This window comes from Taeniopygia guttata, chromosome 1 (assembly GCF_048771995.1).
Source record: "Taeniopygia guttata chromosome 1, bTaeGut7.mat, whole genome shotgun sequence".
In the NCBI taxonomy this organism is placed as follows: domain Eukaryota; kingdom Metazoa; phylum Chordata; class Aves; order Passeriformes; family Estrildidae; genus Taeniopygia; species Taeniopygia guttata.
In genome coordinates, this window is record NC_133024.1 from 114,724,111 (window position 1) to 114,750,073 (window position 25,963).

A 25,963-nucleotide genomic window follows, 5' to 3' on the forward strand; every position below is an offset into this window, starting at 1 on the left:
ATCCATAGTAGGCTGGAAGTTGTGCACTGTAAGCAATTTTCATTGTTACATGGAAGTAAATATAAATTACTGGAGAATCTGAAAATCCTGTTGCACCCAGCAGCTCTCAGAGCACTTCAATCCTGTGTACACAGGCATTTGGGAGGGAGGAAGGCAAAAAAGCTGTGACAAACCACCACTTAATGACACATTTGCCAAATGGAGCTGGTGGTTTGCATGCACAAAAGCTCTTCCTGCACCTCCTGAAGTGCACAAATAGCCTTTCTCTATGCAAACCACCTCTGCAGGATGTCCCCACCTCTATCCAGGATGGTGCAAGGGCAGGGAGAGATGGAAAATTCAGATTTGCAATTGTAGAGGCCAAGCTGAGGTCCCTTTCAAAGTTAGCTTTCAGCTCCTCATTTAAATACATATTTTATATTTATATTTTTATAGATTTAAATGCATTAAAGAGAAACCATTGGGAGCTAATCTCTCTCCCCTGCCCCAAATCCTTATTTCAGGCTCTCCCAACTGTGTTAGATGTGAAAGGTCTGAGCAGGGAGCGTTATCAGAGTGCCCAGGGATGAATCATGGAGCAGATTCCCATTGCTGCCCGTGGACAGAGCACTGGGAACACAAAAGGCTGGGAGGAGGAGGAGGAGGAGGAGGAGGAGGAGGAGGAGGAGGAGGAGGGACAGCACTGCAGCAGCCCCCAGCTCCTGGGATGCTGGAGGTGGAGCTGGCGGGTGAGAACTGCAGGAATTGTTTCCATCACATGGTTAATGACTCAGCAACCTTAGCCCAAAATATTTATTTTTTTCTCCTCTCCACCAGCTCGTCTATGGAAAGGAATGGGGGCACTGGGAGAGGAGAGGGAGGCTGAGCATCACACGGATTTTCCACTCTGGATCTGCCATCTCCAGGGCTGGAACACCTGGGCTGTGACACCCCCAGAGAGATTCCAGCTGGATTTGGTGCCTGGAACCGTCTGGAGTTTTAGGCACCTCACCATAAAATAGGTTCAGCTAAAGCTCCAAAGGAGGGACACAGGGATGGGGAAGGGTCTGGTTTGGACAGCACTGCCAGGGATGCACAGGGGGCATTGTTGGGGTGTCTGTGCAGGGCCAGAGCTTGGATCAATGATCCCTCTGGCTCCTTCCAGCTCAGGAGATTCCAGGATTCTAAGCTTGGATCAAGGCCTTCCATCAATAAATGCATCTTTTTCATCCCCAGCACAAGGGATTGACCCTCCAGGAGCTGTCCTGGGGTGCAGCTGGAACCCCAGCAGCGAGGAGAGCCCTGACCACACCATCCCTGCATTCCCAAACTCTGCCTTGCCAGCCCTGGGAGCAGCCAGGAGGGGAGAGGGAGGACGCCTGGTCCCCTCAGGCCACGCTGAGGCTGCTGCTGAGCTGTTCTGTTCCTCCTGCTCCCAGAGCAAGAACTGAGAGGATTTGCTTTGAGAGTTTTGTTTTAAGCCGAGCTCAAGCACACCCAGGGCTGGCTCATGCACACCCCCTGCAAACTCTGCCCCTCCCTGGCTTGGCTTATGTCACTGTGACCCCAAATCCCAAATCCCTCCACTTCCAGCCTGGTTTCCCCCCACAGAACTCCAGCAGAGCGCTCACTTGTGGTTTTCCTGCTGGTGAAAAGTGTTCATGGGGAGTTTGGGGCCAGCCTGGCCCCCCAACATTCCTAAAGGCACCACAGCTCTGAGCAGAGGAGCTGCTGAAGCCTCCCAGCAGCCACACTGGGAGGTCACAGATTCCTTCCCAATGTTCCTTCCCAGGTTGGGGAAGCCCAGCCCTGAGAGGACACTCAGCACTGTCCCTGCAGCCTTGGGGACTCCAAACTGGAAGGAGCTGCAGTGGCAACTCAGCCAAATTCCCAGAATCAGAGAATCCCCAAATCCCCGGGGCTGGAAAAGATTTCCAAGGTCATCGAGTCCCAGCTGGGCCCATGCCCACCTTGTCCCCAGCCCAGAGCACTCAGTGCCACCTCCAGGGGACACCTGCAGGGATGGGCACTCCAAAGCTCCCTGGGCAGCCCCTGCCAGGGCCTGAGCTCCCTTTCCATGGGGAAATTGCTGCTGCTGTCCCAGCTGAGCCTGCCCTGGCCCAGCCTGAGGCCGTTCCCTCTCCTCCTGTCCCTGTTCCCTGGAGCAGAGCCCGACCCCCCGGCTGTCCCCTCCTGGCAGGAGCTGTGCAGAGCCACAAGGTCCCCCCTGAGCCTCCTTTTCTCCAGGCTCAGCCCCTTCCCAGCTCCCTCAGGAATTCTCCAGCCCCTTCCCAGCTCCGTTCCCTGCCCTGGACACGCTCCAGCCCCTCCAGGTCTCTCCTGCAGGACCAGAACTGGGCACAGCCCTGGAGGGACAATCCCTGCCCTGCTGAGGACACACATCTGACACCAGAAATGCCCCACTGGCTGGTTTTTAGGTGCCAGGAGCTGCCTCAGAGCACAGGCTGCTCCCAGCAGGACCTCGCAGGGAGGAGCAGAGTCTGGCTGGGCCCTGAGGCTGCAGGAAGGGTCAGCACTTCTCACTCAGCATCTCCACCATCTGTGCTGCCCTGCCCTCTTTCTCAGGGGGCAGCCAACACCACAGTCCAGCTCTTAATTTAGACCCCAAATGTTATTTATGAGTTCATCATCCCAGATGGACTCAGTCCCAGGAATCTCTGCTATCAAAGACTTGTAAGAGCCTCAGTTTTACAAATTAGAGTTTTACAAATTGAGATGAATCACTGCCTCCCCTTGCTGCCTATTTGTGTTCCCTATTCCCTGCTCATAGGCAGGTGCTCCACAGCTCAGGTGCACACCCAAGGTGTTGGAAGAGCCCCTTTGAACTCACAGCCAGGCTGGTGTGAAGTGAGAAAATTTAAATTTGCTGAAATTTGCCACTTCCAGTCATCTTGCCTATCAAAGGGAAACATCCCAGAGAGACTAAAACCACCATCAGCCAAATGATCTGACACAGTCCCAGAATCATCAGGGTGGGAAGAGCCCTTCAGGCTCAGCCAGTGCTACCCCAGCACCACCAGCATCACCCCAGACCCTGTCCCTAAGTGCCACTTCCCTGATGAGGGGTGTTGATATTTGCAAGAAAAGTGAGAAGTTGCAGGAGCAGCAGCCACCCTGCAGCCCTTCAAGCAGGGCTCACTCCAGCCTGGGATTCTGCTGGGTGGGTGAGACTCTGAGGACTCCTTTGGTCCAAAATTGAAATCCCAGGTTTCTCAGAGAACCATGGAATAGTTTGGGTTGGAAGGACCCCAAATCCCACCCAGTGCCACCCCTGCCATGGCAGGGACAGCTCCCACTGCCCCAGGCTGCTCCAGCCCCAGTGTCCAACCTGGCCTTGGGCACTGCCAGGGATCCAGGGGAATCTGGGAATTCCATCCCAGCCCTGCCCACCCTGCCAGGGAACAATTCCCAATTCCCAATCTCCCACCCAGCCCTGCCCTCTGGAGCCATTCCCTGTGTCCTGTCCCTCCAGGATTTGTGGTGGAGTTTGAGCTGTCTGGGAATCACTGGATGAATTGTTCCCATCCCATTGTCCATTTTCCATTCTCCATCCATTCCATCCTCAATCTGAACACGACCCCTCAGAAATGAGACATCCTAAACCCCAGGTCACTCCTGGAGAGACGATCCCAGGCCAGGGAATCCTGAGGAACACGAGGAGCAGAAGCTGGTGAGTGCTGTCCTGAAGGATGACACTCACACAGACCTGGTGGCACAGACCACGACAGGGCCACCAGCGGCTCTAACAAAGAATGGCCATAATCTGGTTTTTATGGATCAAATTTGGGGAAGTGAAAGGAGGAACTGATCAATTCCATGAAGAAGGGATTTGTCCTTCCTTGAACCCAAAGTTTGGAGCGTGTGAAAGATTAGCAGGAGGGTTTGCCATGGGCCATTTGCTGCAACCCTCTCTGCAAACTTCCTGAAATAAAAGAGCACATTGCAGCTCCTGGGCAGGAGCCTTGGGGCACATGAGAACATAACCAAGGAATAATTGACCACAAACATGAACTACGTGCAGAAATAAACACTGCTCAGTGCTTTATTGACTCGAGCAGAAGAGATTCTGGAGGCAGAAATTCTCCTGCATTTGTTAAGCGGCACCTCCCGTAGACCTCAGAGATCTCATGATTATTCCCTGCTCCAAGCATAAAACTCAGGGATGTTTTATGGATAAAATTACCTGGGTGCTGGGGCTAAAAGATGCTTTACCTGCAGCAGAGGTATCTCAGAGAATTAACCCTGACCACAGTGAAATGGAGAAGAAATTCATGCATTAAAATTCCTCGGAGAAGGAATGGCAGAGCCTGTGTTAACAGGCCCAGGGAAATGGGAAAGCTGCTCCCAACCTTACAAGATCAGACACAACAGGTTGCTGATTTAACAAGCTGCACTAATGCAGGATTTCTTGGCTGGTTTTCCCCCTTAAGAAGGAATTCCCCCCCAGTTTTAGTTCCTTGCTAATTTTGATGCCTCGCACTCATTTTGCTGGATTTACCACACGCTCATTCCCGAGGTATTTATTTATTTGTGTGTGACCAATCCATCGTCACGCTGCACAGGATTCTGAACACCCCCAGCATGGATTACAGGAGTTTTTGTATCTGGAATGCTCAGGAGAGGCTGAGGGAGCTGGGGCTGCTCAGCTTGGAGAGAAGCCCCAGCTGAGAGGGGCCTCAGCCCTGACTGTCCCTGTGTCCCTGTGTGTCCCTGTGTGTCCCTGTGTGTCCCTGTGTCCCTGTGTGTCCCTGTGTCCCTGTCTGTCTGTCCCTGTGTGCAGGAGGTCAGACAGGGCCCCAGAGCCACGGGCAGGGGCTGAGCCCAGCAATTCCCTGCACAGGAGGCACAACTCCTGCCCTGGAAATCCCAGGTATCTCAGAGAACCATGGAATAGTTTGGGTTGGAAGGACCCCAAATGCCACCCAGTGCCACCCCTGCCATGGCAGGGACAGCTCCCACTGTCCCAGGCTGCTCCAAGCCCAATGTCCAACCTGGCCTTGGGCACTGACACAGGAACCGAGCTGGAACAGAGCCCAGAGAGGGGCTGAGTCTCCTCCCTGGGACATTCCCAAATATCCCCAATCCCACGGCCCTGGGCTCGGGGATGATCCCAGGTGAGCTCTGTGGGCCCTCCCAGGGTTCTGCACCTTTCCAGAGCAAGGGGACAACTTGTGCCCCACTGATGTGGCCCGAGGTCACTGCCAAAGTTCCCCAGGGCTGAGAGCAGCTGGAATGGCTCTGGTGTGCCCGTGGGGACAGGAGGGTGCCCAGAGCTGGAATTCCAAACCAGCCCATCCCTGCTCTTGGGAGCTCTTCCTCAGCCCCTCTGGAGCAGCAGCAGCTCCCATTGTCTCCTCTTCCCTCCCCACGTCTGTGGGGCTGGAATTAGAGCTGAGATGTGGGGCTGGAATTAGAGTGTGGGGCTGGAATTAGAGCTGGGATGTGGGGCTGGAATTAGTGCTGGGATGTGGGGCTGGAATTAGAGCTGGGATGTGGGGCTGGAATTAAAATTGGGATGTGGGGCTGGAATTAGAGCTGGGATGTGGGGCTGGAATTAGATCTGGGATGTGGGGCTGGAATTAGAGCTGGGATGTGGGGCTGGAATTAGAGCTGGGATGTGGGGCTGGAATTAAAATTGGGATGTGGGGCTGGAATTAGAGCTGGGATGTGGGGCTGGAATTAGAGCTGGGATGTGGGGCTGGAATTAGAGCTGGGATGTGGGGCTGGAATTAGAGCTGGGATGTGGGGCTGGAATTAGTGCTGGGATGTGGGGCTGGAATTAGAGTGTGGGGCTGGAATTAGAGCTGGATGTGGGGCTGGAATTGGAGCTGGGATGTGGGACTGGAATTAGAGCTGGGATGTGGGGCTGGAATTAGAGCTGGGATGTGGGACTGGAATTAGAGATTGGATGTGGGACTGGAATTAGAGCTGGGATGTGGGGCTGGAATTAGAGCTGGGATGTGGGACTGGAATTAGAGCTGGGATGTGGGACTGGAATTAGAGATTGGATGTGGGGCTGGAATTAGAGCTGGATGTGGGGCTGGAATTAGAGCTGGGATGTGGGGCTGGAATTAGAGCTGGGATGTGGGACTGGAATTAGAGCTGGAATGTGGGGCTGGGATTAGAGCTGGGTTGTGGGGCTGGAATTAGAGCTGGGTTGTGGGGCTGGAATTAGAGCTGGATGTTCAGGAAAAAATGTTGTGGCTCCCGAGCTGGGAGCCAGGCAGATCCATTTCCTCTGTCCCCAGGTGTTTCCAAAGACTCATGAAAAGGTGACTTGGAAGAACCAGAGGACACAGTCTCGAGCTGCACCAAGGGAAATACAGGTTGGATATGTGGAAAAAGTTTTTTACAGAAATGGTGATAAAGTTCTGGAGTGGCTGCCCGGGGAGGTGGTGGAGTCACCATCCCTGGGTGTGTTTAACAGAGCCTGGATGTGGCACTGGGTGCCAGGGCTGGGTTGAGGTGCTGGGGCTGGGCTGGACTTGATGGTCTTGAAGGTCTCTTCCATCCCAGTGATTCTGGGAATTCTGGCAACTCTGTGAATTCTCTGCTTCTGTGAATTCTGTGATGCTGGGATTCTGGGACTCTATTCCTCTGTGATTCTCTGATTCACCACTGCCCTGCAAGTCCATCCACGTCCAGGTGTGAAAATTGGAGCAGAAAACAACCCTGGAGCTGGAAAAATTCCTGTGGGGCCCAGTGAGGTCCTTTGGCTTCCTCTGCACATTGGAGCTGAGATTTCCAGGTGCCCTTGGCCCCACTCTCAGTGAGATAACTCTGCCCTGTCCTGACTTCTCCACAGTCACAGGGCCAGTCCTGCCCCTGCAGAGAGGGATCCTTGTGGAGAGGAATGAGGGGAAAACGGGAAGCAGGAGGTGGAGGGTGGAATTTTCTGCTCCTCAGCGGGGAAAGGGTTGAAACAGAGAGGAGCAAAAGGGAGTCAGGGAGCAACAGGAAGAGGGAACAGCAGCGGGAGGCAGGAGTGAATCTAATAGGAATTAGATTTATTGAGAATTTGTTAATTCATTCACCAGGTGTCAGCAGCTCAGCCCACGGGTTTGGGTCTGGAGGGACAGGAGCCAGGGAATGGCTCCCAGTGCCACAGGGCAGGGCTGGGTGGGAGACTGGGAATTGGGAATTGTTCCCTGGCAGGGTGGGCAGGGCTGGGATGGAATTCCCAGATTCCCCTGGATCCCTGGCAGTGCCCAAGGCCAGGCTGGACACTGGGGCTGGAGCAGCCTGGGACAGTGGGAGGTGTCCCTGCCATGGCAGGGGTGGCACTGGGTGGGATTTAAGGTCCCATCCAACCCTAAGCACTCCATGATTCATGACCCCGTGCTCACTGCAGCCTTGCACACCCACACACCTCAGCACAGGAGACTTTTGGCCATGGACTGGAAATTGTGGGGAATTCTGAGCCTCCCCTGGAAGGGATCAGTCCTGGATCAGCTGCCTGAGCTGAGAGGGATTCCCCTGCAGGTGCCCATGATCCAAGTGTGCAGCAGGCAGCCAAAGCCACCCAGAAGGGAGACCTTGATCTCCCCTGGATCTCCTGAATCTTTTAGAAACCTTCCCAGTTTTCCAAAACCTAGAAGAGGTTTTGATGTCCAGAGCTCGGTGGGTATCTCACAGCCCCTGTCTCAGCTGACCAGGACAATTCTGGGCAGAAGGGGAATGCCTTGGCTTGGAGGGGACCTTAAGGACCACCACACAAAACCTTTTCATCTGCCCTCGCTGTTTCCAGCCCTCCCAGAAATTCCTGGGGAATGGCAGGGAGAAACCCTTGCTCCAGCCCTTCTCTTCTGCTTTTTCTACCACAAAAAATAAATTTTGGGTTGGATAAGGTGAGGAATAACGCATTAGGAGATGCTCCTCTGACAGGCCCAGCAGAGGGGAACAGCTGAATTTTCGGGATATAATCCTTCCCTGGGTCATTGGCTATGGAAATGCCTTCAGTTTCATTTCTAAGCCAAGAGGGGAAGACCTGGACTTGGAATTCGAGTCACTCCTGGTTCAGAGTCCAAAAACCCCAAGATGTAAAAGCTGGGAAGGAAGGATCCCTGAAAAGCATCCCTTGGGATTTGCAGCTGTCTGGGGATAGTGACCCTGCTGGCCAGCAAACATGTTTGAGGTTTGGTCAACACTCCACATTCACATCCAGGACAAGTGGAGTTCAAATTCTTCCCAACAGACTAATTAGGCAAAATATTTAGAAACGCTGCAATTCCAGTCGTGCTTTTGCCATAACATTTGGAGAAACAATGATGCTTTCATATAGTGAGAGCCTCTGAGGCTGGGCAAACACACAGCCCCTCCGTGGACACAAAATTCTACTCAGGTTTAAGAGCTCTAATGGCAGAAATTCCTGATGCACCCATGCACCCAAATTTTGCTCGCTGGGCACACCTGAGAAGCTTTTAATTGGGTTCAGGAGGGCTTGAACTGTTCAATAAAAGGAAAATATAGTTTACAGCAGGAGCAAGGAGCTAATCAGATAGAATCTGCTCTGCCAGAGCAGGCAATGTATATTTACAGAGCTTTTGTAGCTCCTTTGTTGTGCATTCCTTCCACACACCAGCACAGAAAGATCATGTTCACAGCAGCGCCTGCTGCGAGGTGTCAGATTGCCGCCGGATTTTTCCAAATAATTAAAAAACTAAAAGGAAGGAGAAGCGAGGGAATCCTGGAAATGGGAAACAAACTCTCCCGTTTTCATTAGGCTGCGAGGAAACCTGTGAAAAATGCAGTGTCTCTGTGGCACAGAATGTGCTCCTGCTTTTCCCTTCAGCGGAGCGTGTCGTGATGAAACCGTGGCTGCGTCACCGGCGGCGTGCCTGAGAGAGCAGCCAGCCACTTCCAAAGGGTAGGAAAAGCAAATGCCCAAGAGTTTATGGAGTGACAGAGCCAATTCTTGTCCTGATTTATTGAACCTCCAGTTGGAGCACTCCAAATCCCCTTCTGCCAAGTGATGCCGTTGGAATGCCGAGTTATTTTCTCATGCGAAAAACCAAAAAGAAGGAGAAGAAAAGAACAACCCTTGGAACTCCTAAAATTAAAGGACCTTCTCTCCTCTTGTCAGGCTGCAGCAAGCCCAGTGTATTTCTCAGCGTGGCTCTTCTGCCAGTGGTTTTTAAAGCACGAAGGTGGTTTTGTTTGGGTTTTTTGGAAATAAAAACAATGGATGATGTGGGGCCAGGCAGGTGAGGCAGCATCCAGGGCAGCCTGGGCTCCTCTTCCTCCTCCTCCCCTGCCTTCCCTGAGTGCCTAATCCTGTAAACACCTTAAAGCAGAGCTGGCTCCTGCCCTTGGTGCTATCAAGTGGGAAGGCATTTTATTTTTTCTGGAATGAAAGAGCCAATTTATGCCCTTTTATGGACCAGGGGAGGACTCGCTGCAGTGGAAACTTTTCTGCAATAAAGGTTCCCTTGTTTATGAGCCCTTTGTGTGGCACTCGTGGGACCACTCGGTGCTCTCAGGAATCTCCTGCAGGCTCTGCTAAGGAGATCAGACTGTCTCATTCCTTCTCCCTTCTGGGTTTTCCAACACTTTTTGGCTGCCATCAGCTGATGGATAAACCGAGTTTGTTCCATATGGGGAATCCCAGGATGGTTTGGGTGGGAAGGGACCTTAAAGCCCATCCAGTGCCACTCCTGCCATGGCAGGGACACCTTCCACTGCCCCAGGCTGCTCCAAGCTGCTCTTGGACACTTCCAGGGATGGGGCAGCCAAAGCTTCTCTCTGCCAGCACCTCCCCACCCTCCCAGGGAAGAATTTACCCCCAAAACCCCAGCTAACCCTGCCCTCTTCCACCTTAAACTCATTCCCCTGGTCCTATCCCATGCCCTTGTCCAAAGTCCCTCTCCAAATTTGCCCCCCAAAGGTCTGAGATAATCAGAAAAGCCACCATTCCCAGGAGTAGTTCTGCTCTCTGTTCAAACCAGTTCCACCAGTAAAAAAAAAAGCATGTTTGTGCATAAATCAGCCCTGCCAGACCCAGATTCTTGCTGCCTTTTCCATTTTGAAATGCTGGTTTTGTTTGTGATTTCCAAAAAGCTGCTTTCACCTCAGAGTGAAAGACCAATATGACAAAAAAAAAAAAAATTGAAAAGCTTTACCAGGGTTACAATAAAACCACGGAACTCGCTTATATCTCCAGTTAAAAAATGACTGAGACAGAAAAAAAAAATAGGCAAAATATCAGAGAGGGAACAAAGAGACCAAATATCCATCTAATTATCTGTCTATCCATCTAATTTTAAACCTCAAATAACACTTAATCCAGCAGCGTGTGGTAGGTGTTACTTTGGAGATGAGAACATGAAATTTCAGGCAATGATATCCTCTTGACAGAATTATTTTACCAGAAATGACAGATAACAATCAACCAGAGGAGCCAAGGGTCTCTTAACACCATTAAGTGATGAAGTTGTAAGAATGACAGCAAAATAATTCCTGGTGTGTTTGTTGACTCGTAGGAGCTGAAGCACCATGTTTCCATGGATATGGAGGTTCTGGTTTGTGCTTTTCCTATTTAAGGATCAATGCTGAGGAGAAAGCAGGATTCAGTTCCGTGTTGCTTGTGGAGCGTAAACATCGATATTGCAAAGAGCCAGCTCTGAGCAGGGACAGACAGCTTGGGATCAGTCCAGAGCCTGCATCTGTGGGGTGAAAAAGGACTGAAAACCCCCTCAGCCATGCTGGAATCACAGCAGGGTTTGGGTTGGGGGGCACCCCAACATCCACCCAGTGCCACCCCTGCCATGGGGACACCTCCCACTGTCCCAGGCTGCTCCAGCCCCAGTGTCCAGCCTGGCCTTGGGCACTGCCAGGGATCCAGGGGAATCTGGGAATTCCATCCCAGCCCTGCCCACCCTGCCAGGGAACAATTCCCAATTCCCAATCTCCCACCCAGCCCTGCCCTCTGGCAGTGGGAGCCATTCCCTGGCTCCTGTCCCTCCATCCCTGTCCCCAGTCCCTCTGCAGCTCTCCTGGAGCCCCTTCAGGCCCTGGCAGGGCTCTGAGCTCTGCCTGGAGCTTCTCTTCTCCAGATGAGCACCCCCAGCTCTGCCAGCAGAGCTGCTCCATCCTTCTGATCCAATCCAGTCACATTCCTCTTGTCCCTGACACCAAACCCCCAGGACATCTTTATCCCCTCACAAACCATGACATGGCACGAGGCAGAGGTGGCTTGCCCAGGTGTCGTGGATTTGGGGGTTCAAGGTGCCATCAGCCCCTCCAGCTGCGTGTGAGGGGCTCTGTGATCACCACCAGCCAGGCTTTTCCCCTGGTGAACATTCCTGACTCCTCCTCTTCCCCCCCACGCACATTCCCATCGATGTTCCCCTCCACCCTGACATCCTGGTGGCCATTCCTGTGCTTGGGGGGCCACACCATCACTGGTGTGACCAGGAGGACACCCAGGCAGAGCAGGACATCAGCAGGGAATGGTCATGGAGGGAGGGCTGAGATCAGCAAAACCCTGGCCCAGGGCAGCATCACAGAGTTTGACTTGTCCAACCTGCCCTAAAGGAGTTTAGGAAGTGCTGGATTTTCTCAAAATCCCAGAATCAAGGCTGGGAAAACCCTCCAGGATCACCCAGTGCCACCCCAGCCCCACCAGCATCACCCAAACCCTGTCCCCAAGGCCACATCCAGACTCCTCTGGGACAATTCCAGTGACTCCAAAGCTCCCTGGGCAGCTCATCCCAAGGCCTGACCACTCTGTGAGGGACAAAAATGTTCCAAAGCTCTACAGAAACCCCAACAGCGACTCTCAGAAGTTCCTGTCTCACAGAGATCCAGGGGACAGCCAGGAAAAGATCCACCAAAGGAATCTGGGTGACCATTTTTTGTTCACTTTCACAGGAGCTGTTTTAAAAAACCTGAGCCTCCCCTGGTGCCATCTGAGGCCATTTCCTCTCCTCCTTTCCCTGCCCCTCCTGGCAGGAGCTGTGCAGAGCAAGGAGGGACCCCTGAGCCTCCTTTTCTCCAGACTGAGCACCAGAGAGCTTTGACTTGTCCCACCTGCCTAAAGGTGGAGTTTAGGAAGTGCTGGATCTTCTCAGAATCCCAGAATCAAGGCTGGGAAAACCCTCCAGGATCACCCAGTGCCACCCCAGCCCCACCAGCATCACCCAAACCCTGTCCCCAAGGGCCACATCCAGACTCCTCTGGGACAATTCCAGTGACTCCAAACCTCCCTGGGCAGCTCATCCCAAGGCCTGACCACTCTGCCAGGGAAATTTTCTTTCCCAATCTCCAACCTGAGCCTCCCCTGGTGCCATTTGAGGCCTTTTCCTCTCATTTTTTCCCTGTCCCTCCTGTCAGGAGCTGTGCAGAGCCACAGGGTCCCTCCTGAGCCTCCCTTTCCCTCTCAGTTCTGTCCCTCTGGGCTCACAAACACCAGGTTGTTGCTGGTTTATCCATTCTGGTTTTACAGAATCAGCTGGCACGGGCACAACCAGACCATTAATTATCAGCAATTTCTGTTCAGAGCAGGGCTCTGCTGCCCAGCACCCCCACGAAGTCACCAGGCTGAGGGACAACAATGGTCATGCAAAAAATGTGCCCCAGGCAGGGCTGTGACAATGACACCAGCAAAGACAAAACACGTCAGGCAAGAGCCAAGATCTGGAAGGGGGAAACGGTGAGAAAAGAAGGAATAATTGGTCAAAACACACTTTTGGACCAGGTTTCTATTGGAAGAAAATAATGACAAAAGCTGTTTGATGTTTAAAGGTGCAATTCACTCATGTGGAAGAATTTCTTAATCAGCAGCAATTTCCCCACGGAAAGGGAGCTCAGGCCCTGGCAGGGGCTGCCCAGGGAGCTTTGGAGTGCCCATCCCTGCAGGTGTCCCCTGGAGGTGGCACTGAGTGCTCTGGGCTGGGGACAAGGTGGGCATGGGGCACAGTTGGGACTCCATGACCTTGGAAATCTTTTCCAGCCCCAGGGATTTGGGAATTTGTGGGCACAGAAAACACCCCTGATTTGCACATTTTTAACTGCCAGAATTCCAGACACTCAATGGTGCCATCAGCGAGGCACAGTGTAGTGGTTTTGGTTTGTTAATTTGAGATTTTGTTAATTTTGATGGGTGTTTTTTGGTTAATTATTGGTGGTTTTTTGGGGTTTTTTTTGTTTTGTTTTTGGTTTTTTTGGGGTTTTTTTTAGATAGGATTAGGAGAAAGGTAAAGTAGATTTAAAACTTTAAAAGGGTATAAAGAAAAATTTATTCACAGTAATTAAAAGAAAGAGTAATAAGAATTAGAATAAAACACTTGTAATATTTTTCTCCCCTTTATAACATTTTTTTCTGTTTGTTGATAATGTAAAGAAATAGAACCTAAAATTTTAGCTGATTTATTCTTTTTACCAGGCTGTGCCAGGCATCTGTGAGCATGGAAATGGATCAGGATGTTTCCCAACACTCCTGGCAGCCCGAGCTGTCTGTGTCCCTTCCCAAACAGTGCCTCCCATGCCTTCCCCAGTGCATTCCCAGCTGGGATTGGGAACAGCAGGAGTGACCCAGCTGGAATCCTCCCTCCAAGGGGTGGTTTGAGCTGGCAGAGGAGTGTGACAGATGACTAATGCCACATTGACTCTCACAATTAAAATGCAAATATCATGTCTATTTGTTAGGGGAAGTTTTATAGATTTATAGCTATGTTTTACCACCCCTTGTGCTGTTATCTGGGGAGTTTGGGAAATTTGGGAGGGTGGGATTGTTACTGTGGCAGTTACCTGGTCTCCAATCGAGATGTCAGAAGTGATCTCCACCACTGGACAGTGAAGGAGGAGGGGATGGGCAGAACTTTGGGAGAGGCCAAAGGGTTCAAAGGTGAAATCTCCATTGTTTGGGTGAGCACCTGGTGGGAAAAACCCTCTGCTCCTGGTGCTGCGATATTTTCTCTATTCACTCTTCTGTTGTATTTTGATAAGGTTTTAATAAACCTTTTAAATTTTTGAAGGTGAGTATCATTTCTCACAGGAGGATGAGCATTATCAATAATCACCACTTAATGCAGGACGAGAGAGAGGGGGACAAATCCATGGATTTAGTGTGGGAATCCAGGGCTTCCCTCTGGCTGCCCTGGGACCCTGGCAGGGGTCAGGAACCCCCCTGGACAGAGCCCCCAGAGACACTGGCTGTGATCTCTGCCCATGGAAAAGAGTTTTCAATCTTACAGGATGAATTACAAGCTCTGAGTGTTTGATATAAGTAATAATTAAGTGTGGCACGGGTGCAAAAGTAAAATCCCAGCTTCCCCCATCCCTACATTTAGGAGCTGCTCAGGCTGAAGCTGCTGTCCCTCAGGAAGGATTTGGCCAGATCCTTTCAGACTTTTTGGATTTTGCAGGTGTGAAAAATGCGTATTTTATGATTGGCTCTTCACAAATGTTAAATTCAACACTATATGTATTTTGGAGGGTTATTTTGTAATACTGTATTAATCCTTTTTAAGTAGTGTGTTAATTATAGTTTTAGGTTATAACATAATGTTAAAATAGAAACCCTGCGATGTAAGGTATTTTTTACTAGCTGAAGAAAAGGGATAAGATAATCAAGAAACTCTTCACACAGAGATAACAGCACAGGAAATCTGAAGAGTTACCCCCTCCTTATCAGAAAAGACAAAACATTCTTCCACCTTCTCTCCATCTTTACGGAACCACCAGGATTAAGGGAAGAAGTTGACAAAAACCAGAAAAAAATCTTAATTTGCAAGGAATTTATGCATCATGTGTGAGATTTATGAATATGCAATAGGCTGTTGTTTTTAAGGGTTATTCCTTTGCTCACAAGGCCTGGTTTTGGCAGCTCAGTGCCCAAAAACATCCGGACATCCGTAATTCTTTGCTTTTTATTGTCTCATAGTGTCCTAATCCTCATTGTCCAAATTTTTATTACCCGAATTTTATTACTATTTTTTTATAACTACTCTATTGCTAATAAACTTTTAAGATTTTAAAAACCAAGTGATTGGTGTTTTTCACACAGGGATGGGAATGAAGCTGAGCAGGAGCTGGCAGCCCTTCCCAGCTCCTGAGCACAGGGAAATGCTCAGCCCTTGGTGCTCCCAGCGGGGCTGGGGCCGGGCATTTCCCCCTCCCCTGATCTCAGGGGGATGCTCAGCCACTCTGGAAAAACTCAGATTATTTTCACAGCAATTAAGTCATCTCTTGGCTCCATCCTGCCCAGTGCTGCTCAGCAGATGGAGGGGCCTCTTTTCCAGCTTCTGGGCAATCCCAAAATCCCTGCCTCTGATGGGGACACTGCAGAGCCCCATGGGCTGTGGGGCTGGGGGTGGCTGCTTTGGTGCCTTTGTAGCACCACAGCTGCCTCTGGGTGTGTTTTATTTCCAGAAGGTTCTGCCTGCACCATCCTGAGGAATCTGGGTTTGGCCATGCAGAGCTCTGCGACTCAGGGCCCTTCAGCCGAGTTCCTTCCTCCCTAATTTGGGCAGGATTGAGCTCTGCTGTGTCTCAACCTTAAAACTTTTTTTTTATTTTTCTCTTGTTTCTTTTTTTTTTCTTTTTTTTTTGTTTCATTTTTAACTAAGGTCTAATTACACCTCATGAATCAACCTGATTCTGTTGTGACAAGTTTAGCCCTGGGTGTGTGATCTGTCCTAGGAGATCACACAATTTTTCCTTCTCATCCCTCTTAATAATAAAATCCTCTTGCCTGCCCTCTTTTCCTTCTGATTTAATCATCAGCTATTAAAGTGACATGGAGAATAACACCTCTGGAACACTTTCCCTGCTCTCTCCCACTCTGCCATGGACCTTCTGCTTCCTTCTCTGTGTGCCTGACACCGACCTGTGGCTGCTGTCCTGCTCCAGGGGGAAAAATGAAGGGAAAAAAGACAACTGAAGGCTGTATCCAAAGAGATTTTTGTGGAAAAACAGGAGCTGAACTATTGTTTGTGCCTGCAAATCACCTGAGAAGGAGCAGGTGGACAATACATCAACACCAGGGATTATTGGGTGATCAGGATCCTTTCATGTCCTTTGTTTCTCTCCTTTCTCCTTGCTTTTTCCATCTGTTTTTTGGTCATATGAGTAGATAAGGGCTGGGCAAAGGGGATTTTTTTTATTATTGTAACCAGAGAAAGAGGCTTCTTCAAAAGCAAGCAATAAATCTTATTAATTTCTATTAATTATCCTGTGAGATTTGCACACTCCAGATCAAAAATTCACTTTCACTCCCAGGACTGACCTCTCCAGAACTGCTGCAGCCACCCAGTTCAGTGTCAAAATTGCCTCACAACCCCCTAATTCTCTTTTTTAAAGCTCAACACAGTTCTTTGATAAGATTTTGAGAGCAGAAACAAACCCTTCTCTCCCAGCTGTTTTCATCGGGCTTGATGAAACCCAGTCCCATCCCTGCAGTCCCGAGGGATCGGGTGACAAAGGCAGGAGTGTTGAAGGGAGGGTGGTGGCACCTGAGCTGCCCTGTGACCTTCACAGCTCCTTGGAGCAAAACACAGGCCTGGAGGACACTGAAAAGCTGCCCAAATATCTCTTGGAGAAGAAAGGTCACAATCCTGGACTGAAGCAGAGCCAAACTGGCTCCAGGAGCATTTTTCCAAGGGGGAGAGGAAACCCATCCTGCTGTCCCTGTGTCCCTGTGTCCCTGCTGCTGACCACCTGGGAGCTGCCCAGGATGGAAAATCCCCAGGTCCAGGATTTTCCCACCAGGGATTCAACCCCAGGAGTTCATTGTTGAGCTCAGCTGCTCTGCAAAGGGACACAGTGGTGGAAAAGGCATCTCCCTGCAGGGCTGGCACTGTCCCAGCTCTGCTCATCTCTGGGCCACCATGCACCAGCAGGTCCTGACAGCCCACCAGTAGATCCTGGCAGTGCCACCAGCAGGTTTTGGCATTCCCAGCAGCAGATCCTGACATTCCCCTCCAGCAGCTTCCACCTTGGCTTCCTTGGTGAGAAACCCTCCCATGACACCAGTGCACAGCCATAAACCCTCGTGGGGACATGGGAATGGGTTGGGTTGGATTGGGTTGGGTTGGGTTGGAAATACCTCACAGCCCACCCAGTGCCACCCCTGCCATGGCAGGGACACCTCCCACTGTCCCAGGCTGCTCCAGCCCCAAATCCAACCTGGCCTTGGGCACTGCCAGGGATCCAGGGGCAGCCACAGCTGTGCCCATCCTCACAGGGAGGAAATTTTTCCTATTATCTGATCTGAACCTGTAATTTTTCAGTGTGAAGCCATTCCCTGTGTCCTGTCCCTCTATCCCCTGGGAATTGTCTCTCTCCAGGTTTCCTGGGGCTCCTCCAGGCCCTGCAAGGCCACCCTGAGCTCAGCCCAAAGCTTCTCCTGTGCAGGGGAACAATCCCAGCTGTGCCAGCCTTTCCTCCCAGCAGAGCTGCTCCATCCCTCTGCTCATCCTGGAGCCTCCTCTGGGCTCTCTGCAGCAGCTCCAGCTCCTCCTGGGCTGGGGCAGGGTGGGATCCCAGGAGCAGAGGGGCAGAAGGAGGAATCATCTCCTCCCAGTGAAGCACTGCTGGGTTTTCCCACCACGTGGAACAGCACAGCTGCCCTCTGGCCAGGGCTGAGCCTTAAAAATAATAGCTACACTACCACAAACTGTCCTGAGGCACATAAAAAAGTCATCCAGACATCAAAAATTGTCAAGGAGCTGCTCCCCTGCTGCTTCCCCAGCAATGAAATAAAGGCCTGCTACTCTGGATTTCTCCCAGTTATATTTGAGGCGAGCTGGAGCCTAAGGTTTCCAAATCCTTTCATTGAATTAAGGGCAGAATTCCTGTTTCCAAAGGCTCCCATCAACATGACAACACTGGAGCAAACAAGAACAGCCTATTTAAAAGCAGGCAAACATTTCCCAGATGAAAGACAAACACTGTAGGTATTTATTAAGGCTCTAATCCAACTAAATCTCAAATCCATTTAGCAAAAGAAAAAAGCTTCAAACAATCATTTTCAAGAGCCTCAAGAACTCCAAGACATCTGAAATGTTTTATCTTTCAGGAGGGCTTGTAGTGATAGGACACAGGGAATGGCCTTAAACTGACAGGAGCTTCAGATGGGATTTTGGGCAGGGATTGTTCCCTGGCAGGGTGGGCAGGGCTGGGATGGAATTCCCAGATTCCCCTGGATCCCTGGCAGTGCCCAGGGCCAGGCTGGACACTGGGGCTGGAGCAGCCTGGGGCAGTGGGAGGTGTCCCTGCCATGGCACGGGTGGCACTGGGGGGGATTTGGGGTCTCTCCTAACCCAAACCATTCCATGATTCCATCATCTCTGTGCTCCAAGGCATCTCCTCAATGAAAAATTTCCTGGGTTTTCTGGATTCTGCTGGGATGAGGAACCACAGGATCCCTTTGGTCTCCTCGGTGTCACAGACACCCCTCTTTGCAGCTCTCTCACTTTTTGCCTTTTTCCTCTCAAATTCAGGCTGGGCTGGAAAAACTCCCCATGTGCTTGGGTTCAACACCTATTTCATGGAATGATGGAATATCCTGAGTGGGAATAAACCCCCAGGGATCCCCCAGTGCCAGACCCCACCAGCCCCACCCTGGGCATCCCTGGCAGCGCTGGCCAAAGGCTCCTGCAGCTCTGGCAGCCTCGGGGCCGTGCCCATTCCCTGGGCAGTGCCAGCACCTCTGGGGAAGAACCTTTCCGTAAAATCCACCCTAAATCCCTCCTGGTGCACCTCCAGCCAGGATCTGTCCCTGCCCAGAGCAGAGATTGTCCCCATGAGGAACCTGCAGGATGCTGGTTTGGAGCTTTCCCCCTCTCAGGTTTTTCCATCGATGGATTTTTCACACAAAACCCCTGGAAGTTGGTGGCTGGGGAACTTCCCAATGGATCGGTGATTTTGGAGGCTTCGTCCATCACCACTGCAAAATATTTCCATGTGCAGGATGTTCTGCATGGACACAACACCTGGAGATCCCTCTCTGCCTTTCTCTTCTTCCTGGGCCTCCCTTGTCTTTGCTCCCATCTTCTCCAGAGGGATTGGCATAAAATCCAAATTCTCCTTCTGTGGCAAAATATAAAAATGAGATTTCTCTGGTGCCTGAGAGCCCAGAGGACAGAGCTGGTATGGTAAAATCACTTATATACAATGCAAATTTCTTTCATTCCAATGGTTTTCCTCCTAACAAGTAACAAAATTGAAGTTTGGGGAGAAAAGCTGTTCAAAGAGCTGCCTAAAATATGAAATTTTCCAGAATTGCCTCGTTTCCAAGAAGAAAAAGAACATTCGCCTGTATTTAGATTAGCAGAGGAATAAATACAGATGATTAAATATATCATGAGTCTGAATTTATTTTTATTTTTCTGATGTGCCACTGGCTTTGTTGTGCAAGGTTTTTCCCATTAGTTATTTTTAGGGGGTTTAGATTGTATTTTCCCCTAACGGGTGACATAATGTCTTGTTAAGACAATTGACCCAGATAAGACCATGCCAACTTCATCAGAATTGGTCTGATGCATCTGGATTTTGGATATTTTGGTGGGTCACAGACCAATAGTTTCTGTGGCATGGAAAATATTTCCATTTCTTTTTTGTTGTTGTTTTTTTAGACTGCCAGCTTCAGCAAGGCTCCTCCAAGTTGACACTGGTTAAGAGTGACCTAATTCAAGGCAAAGATGCCTGGCCCTGAGGGAGACAGAGCAAAGCAGCCCCCAAATTTAAGGGTGAGGCAGAAGAGACTTTTGGGTCAGCAAACATCCCGAGGGAATGCTGCTCCTCTGGGATCCCAGAGCTGCTTGGGGAAGAGCAACTTGCAGCAGCCACGTTCTAACAGCTCCCTCAGTAGCTGAGTAATCCATCACCTGAAAAATCTGGGAAGCAGTGCCAGGAAAACAGCCACATGTGCTCTGCCCTTCCAGCCCTGCTCCGGATGGGAAGGGGAGATGCTGAGGGCTGAAGTGTTTGCACTCCCATTGGATTTGCAGGGTCCTTGTTCTCTTCCTTACTGTTGGAATCTGAGGTACTGATTCCAAGATTGTAAAAAGTCTCTGTCTTTCTGCCCCGCTGCCAAATAAGAAGCCATAATTGGTCTGTGCTGGTTTCAAGGTTGTTTATTCTGTTTATCTCTAACATGTTCTGCTGCCCTGCCGCAGCTCTGTCCTGCAGGGCAGCGTGTGGGGCTCTGCCCTCAGTGGGATGGTACAAACATTAAATACCACAAACTACCTGTGCTGGATTTACAATAACGTGCCAATATCTGTCACCTACGTTGGACAGTGTGTCCCCAGCCTGAACCAACAGAAAAATGCCAACACCACAGTGAAACATGGAGGGCATGAAGAAGGAGAAAAAGGACAAGGCACACCCAATTTCCTCCATCTTGTCCCTTCTGAACCCTAATCTAGAATCCTAAAATTTTACTTTTGCACCCGTGCCACACTTAATTATTACTTATATCAAACACTCAGAGCTTGTAATTGATCCTGTAAGATTGAAAACTCTTTTCCATGGGCAGAGATCACAGCCAGTGTCTCTGGGGGCTCTGTCCAGGGGGGTTCCTGACCCCTGCCAGGGTCCCAGAGCTGCCAGGGCAGCCAGAGGGAAGCTCTGGATTCCCACACTTACTCTGCTTTCCTGAGAGCAGCAAGCTCGGGTGATTCCCAGCTCTTTGTTCCCACAAAAACATGGCAAAGCTGTGCTGCAGTTCTGCTAAAAGTGGCCAGGGAAGGAAGCTGAGCTTTCTGTGGCAAGGGAGAGGAGTGGGCCTGGCAGTCCCACGGGAGCAGGGAGGGAGAATCCAACACCTCCAGGGACACCCAGGGCCAGGGGCCTGCCCAGGGAGGTGGGGAGAGGGTTTAGGAAAACCTGTGGTTGGGAAAAAGAGGGCAAAACCTCACAGGGAACAAAGCTTCTTCTTCATAGAACTGCTCCCCTCCCCTCGCTCTGGATCCCTGGCAGTGCCCAAGGCCAGGCTGGACACTGGGGCCTGGCACAGTGGGAAGTGTCCCTGCCATGGTGGAGCGTTGGAATTGGATTATCTTTGAGGTGTCTTTCAACCCAAACCATTCCAGGGTTCTGTGACCTTTTGTTTTAGCCTGTTGTGTGGGCAACACAATCTTTATCAAATTCTAAAGTACAGAATTAAAAACTGAGTCATTTGTTTGACCCCACTATAACAATAACAGATTTTAAATACAGGATTTTAATCAAAGCCAACAGGTATCCAAAAATACCCTTTGAACCAGGTATTAAACATCCAGCAGTTTCCAATCCTTAAATACTCACCTACAGCAATGTAGGTGAAATTTAGAGCAAAACTTCCTATTCTGCCTTCTAGAGCTGGAATTCATTTGGTGACTTAATTCTTACTCACAACGAAGATTGATTTGCTTTGTATCTAATAAAGTATTTTATGCTGGATCAGTGTAGTTTTCCTAATAATTGCTCCATGCTGATCATGTGTCTCTTGGTTTTATTTTGCTTTTAAAGAGCATTTTAATGGCATTTCTAAAATAAATTCTGGCACTGAGTCACTTGTATTTCACTGTGTAACACGGGTCCAGAATATCACAGGGTACAGAGAGCAGGTTTCCAGCTCACCACATCCCTCAGGGAATTGGAGGGTTTTGCTGTTGTTATATTTTGCTCCTGTATTTAAAGTGGGCAGTTAATTTTGGGGCCTTGGTTCCCTCTCTCCTGCCAGTGACTCCTTGGATTTCTTGCACTATCCCACCTCAGCCTTGTCCCTCTCCCAAATTGGAATTGGAGGTTGTTCATCATTTTATAAACAGGATTAGGAGCTCATTCTTCAAGCAACAACCATAGTTAGAAGGAACACAAAGTCACTTTAATCCTGACAAGCAGCCACCCTCTTCACTTGGTCACTGCAATTTACCTCAAAATCTGAGAAACTGGATTTCTTGCAAAATCAGAGAAACTGGATTTCTGAATTATTTTCTTATTTTATTGAATTTCTTTCAAAACCAGAGAAATTTAATTCCTTGCACTATCTCACCTCAGCCTTACCCCTCTTCCAAAGCGAAGTTGGAGGCTGTTCATCATTTTATAAACAGGATTAGGAGCTCATTCTTCGAGCAAGTTAGAAGGAACAGAGTCACTTTAATTGTGACAAGCAGCCACCCTCTTCACTTGATTGCTGCAATTTAGCCTCAAAATCAGAAAAACAGGATTTCTTGCAAATTCTGAGAAACTGGATTTACGAATTTCTTGAATTTCTTGAATTTCTTGAATTTCTTGAATTTCTTGAATTTGTGAAAACTTAATTTCTTGCAAAATCAGAGAAACTAGATTTCTGAATTATTTTCTTAATTTATTTAATTTCTTGCAAAATCAGAGAAATTTAATTCCTTGCACTATCCCACCTCAGCCTTGTCCCTCTCCCAAATTGGAATTAGAGGCTGTTCATCATTTTATAAACAGGATTAGGAGCTCATTCTTCAAGCAAGTTAGAAGGAACAGAGTCACTTTAATTGTGACAAGCAGCCACCCTCTTCACTTGATTGCTGCAATTTACCTCAAAATCAGAAAAACAGGATTTCTTGCAAAATCTGAGAAACTGGATTTATGAATTTCTTTAATTTCTTGAATTTCTTGAATTTCTTGAATTTGTGAAAACTTAATTTCTTGCAAAATCAGAGAAATTGGACTTCTGAATTATTCCTTGAATTTCTTGGATTTCTTGCAAAATCAGAGAAACTAGATTTCTGAATTATTCCTTGAATTTCTTAAATTTCTTGCAAAATCAGAGAAATTTAATTCCTTGCACTATCCCACCTCAGCCTTGTCCCTGTCCCAAATTGGAATTGGAGGCTGTTCATCATTTTATAAACAGCATTAGGAGCTCATTCTTCAAGCAAGTTAGAAGGAACAGAGTCACTTTAATTGTGACAAGCAGCCACCCTCTTCACTTGATCGCTGCAATTTAGCCTCAAAAAATCAGAGAAACTGTCGAAATCTTGGCCTTAAAATTTACCTACACAGCAAATCAGAGGCTCCAGAACGCTGCCAAGTTCTTTCCCAGTTTTCCCAATTCATCACCAGATGGGTGAGCTCAGAATCTGACTGGTCACGGAATCCCAGAGCATCCTGAGCTGGAAGAACCCCACAAGGATCACGAAATTCCAGCCCCTGGCCCTGCTCAGATCCCCCAACAATCCCACCCTGGGCATCCCTGGCAGCCCTGGCAGCCTGGGGAACGTGACCCCTGGCACACGGGGCCCTCTGAAAAATTAATGACAATTAAGTGTCTGAAATCTGACCTATTTTTGGACCCTGCCAGTGCAGAATCCGAGTGCAGCTGCTGGAGGGAAGCTGGGCAGGGTCACAGTGTCCAGACAGGAGAGTTGCACGTTCCAGTTACTTCAGAACCCTAAAGTCTGCCCTGATAGAATCAGGTCTAAAATCCAACCCCCTCGTTTTCTGCAGTCAGAAATAGCAATGAATGTAAAAAACTCCTTAGGCAGGGATGTTCCCAGGGAAAACACCACTCCTGAGTGACCACTGCAGCCAGGACTGGGATGCAGAGCACATCCCAAAACCTCTGAGTGGGGATGAAACCAAATCCTGCCCCAGAGCTTGGCCTTCAGCTCTTTGCCTCTCAGAGCATTATTGCTGCTCTAAAAGCCTCTGTCCCGAGCAGGTATTTTGGCTTTAAATCACACAGGTTCAATTTCAGTTCCTTCAGCTTGAGCAATCTGGTTCCAAGTGTGGTTTATTACGGCTTAGGCCGACCACTGGAGCCCGAAATCACGGATTAAAAGCTGGGCCATCAAGAAAAAGCTGTTTTCTGAGGATTCAGAACTAATTTTTTTTTCTCATGGGGAAGCAATCACCAGGAGACCTTGCTGACATGGTGCTCAACAATCTCCTGATATCTTGACCTGGGGGAGGGACAGCAAGGAAAGGGGGAAATGAAATATTCCTTTGAAATTCAACTCTCTGCACTGCTGTTTCTATGCAGCTGAAGGAAAGTGTCCTAAATGCCTCGTTGGGTTGTCCTGAAGTGCTCAGCAATGAGTGCAGATGAAATGTGTGGACTGCTTAGAAAATTGGTGCCTTCTGTTAAAACACGAAAGGTTTGGGGCAGCACGAAGGGCTGTTCCTTTATTACAGCAACAGCAACCCATAAAACCCCACATTTCTGCCTGAGACAGCTCTCCTGGCACAAAAATGGAAATGCAGGCCAGTCCTCAGCAGTGATAATGTTGAAACACTCAGAAACATAACTTTCTGAGCAGCTGAATTCCCACTTGAAAAAACTGTGACTAAGAAGGCTGAGGATTGAGAGCGTGGCTCAGTGGGATCTGGCTGGCACCCCATAAAACAACATCACACTTCCCTTACAAAAACCCTGCCACTGAAATACCACCCAAACATTAGAGTGCTTGGGAATGAGCAATGAGGGAAGCAAACTGCTTCCCTCCTGCTGAGCACAATCCTTCATCACTCACTCCCACCTCATCATCTCAGCCCTCCCTGCAGGAGCTGCTGTGCCTTGGGCCGCAGCTGATCCCCGAATCCCTGGGGGGATTTTTTGAGATCCCCGATTCCCTGGGGGGATTTTTTGGGATCCCAGATTCCCTGGGGTTTTTTTTTGGGATGTTCCCTGCCTGCACTGCAGCCCTGCTGTTCCTGCACTTCCCAGCACATCCAGGACCTCCTGCTCATGTCCCTGCTGTTGTCTCATCCGTGCTTTTTTCTGCTTCTCACAAACATCACCAGTGCTCCCAAAAAATCCCTGCCATTGCCACCCTCCAGCAGGGGAGACTCCAGAATTCCCAGGGCAGCAGATCTGAGGGGTTTCACCTCCAGCAGGCTGCCCCAAGGGGGCTTTCCCTGCATCCCTGCATCCCTGCATCCCTGAATCCCTGAATCCCTGAATTCCTGCATCCCTGAATCCCTGAATCCCTGCATCTCTGCATCCCTGAATCCCTGCATCCCTGCATCTCTGCATCCCTGAATCCCTGCATCCCTGCATCCCTGCATCCCTGCATCCCTGCATCCCTGAATCCCTGCATCCCTGCATCCCTGCATCCCTGCATCCCTGAATCCCTGAATCCCTGCATCCCTGCATCCCTGAATCCCTGCATCCCTGCATCCCTGCATCCCTGAATCCCTGCATCCCTGCATCCCTGAATCCCTGAATCCCTGCATCCCTGCATCCCTGCATCCCTGAATCCCTGCATCCCTGCATCCCTGCATCCCTGCATCCCTGAATCCCTGCATCCCTACATCCCTGAATCCCTGCATCCCTGAATCCCTGAATCCCTGCATCCCTGCATCCCTGCATCCCTGAATCCCTGCATCCCTGAATCCCTGCATCCCTGAATCCCTGAATCACTGCATCCCTGAATCCCTGCATCCCTGCATCCCTGCATCCCTGCATCCCTGCATCCCCCCACATGCCCAGTGGGACCCTCCCGGCCGTGCCCCTGCAGGATCCTGAGGGGCAAAAGCTGTGCCTGGGAAATGTGACACTTCGCTGAAACATTGATGAAACGCTCGGCAACATGAAAGCAGCTGCCAAAGGTTGATTAAAAATTTAAGGGAGCTGCTTATGAGAAACATAAATGCTCGTTTGAGGTGATGCTGTGCGCTGGGGGAAGCGCCCTGGCAGTGAAACCCCCTTTCCCAAGGCTTTTTTAGGAAATAAGCTGTGAAAAGTCACAAGTTCCTGCTTTAAATTAGGAAAAACTCTTCCCTTCTTCATTCTCAAGCCTAGTTATCAAGTTTTTACCTCCTGGTGATAGGGAGGATCTAATTAACCCTTCCAGGATCTACTTAACCCTGCCAGGCCTGTTCCTGCAAACCTGCTTAACTTTCTGTGAGCAGATAAAGGTGACACAGGAGCATTCCCATGACTCAGGCTCCCAATTCCAGAAAGCCAGGCCTAAAACCATGGGGTGAAGATAATTTTAAATAAGCAAAACCATTTGGATACATCTGTACCAACGTTTTGGATAATATTTAGAAATGACTC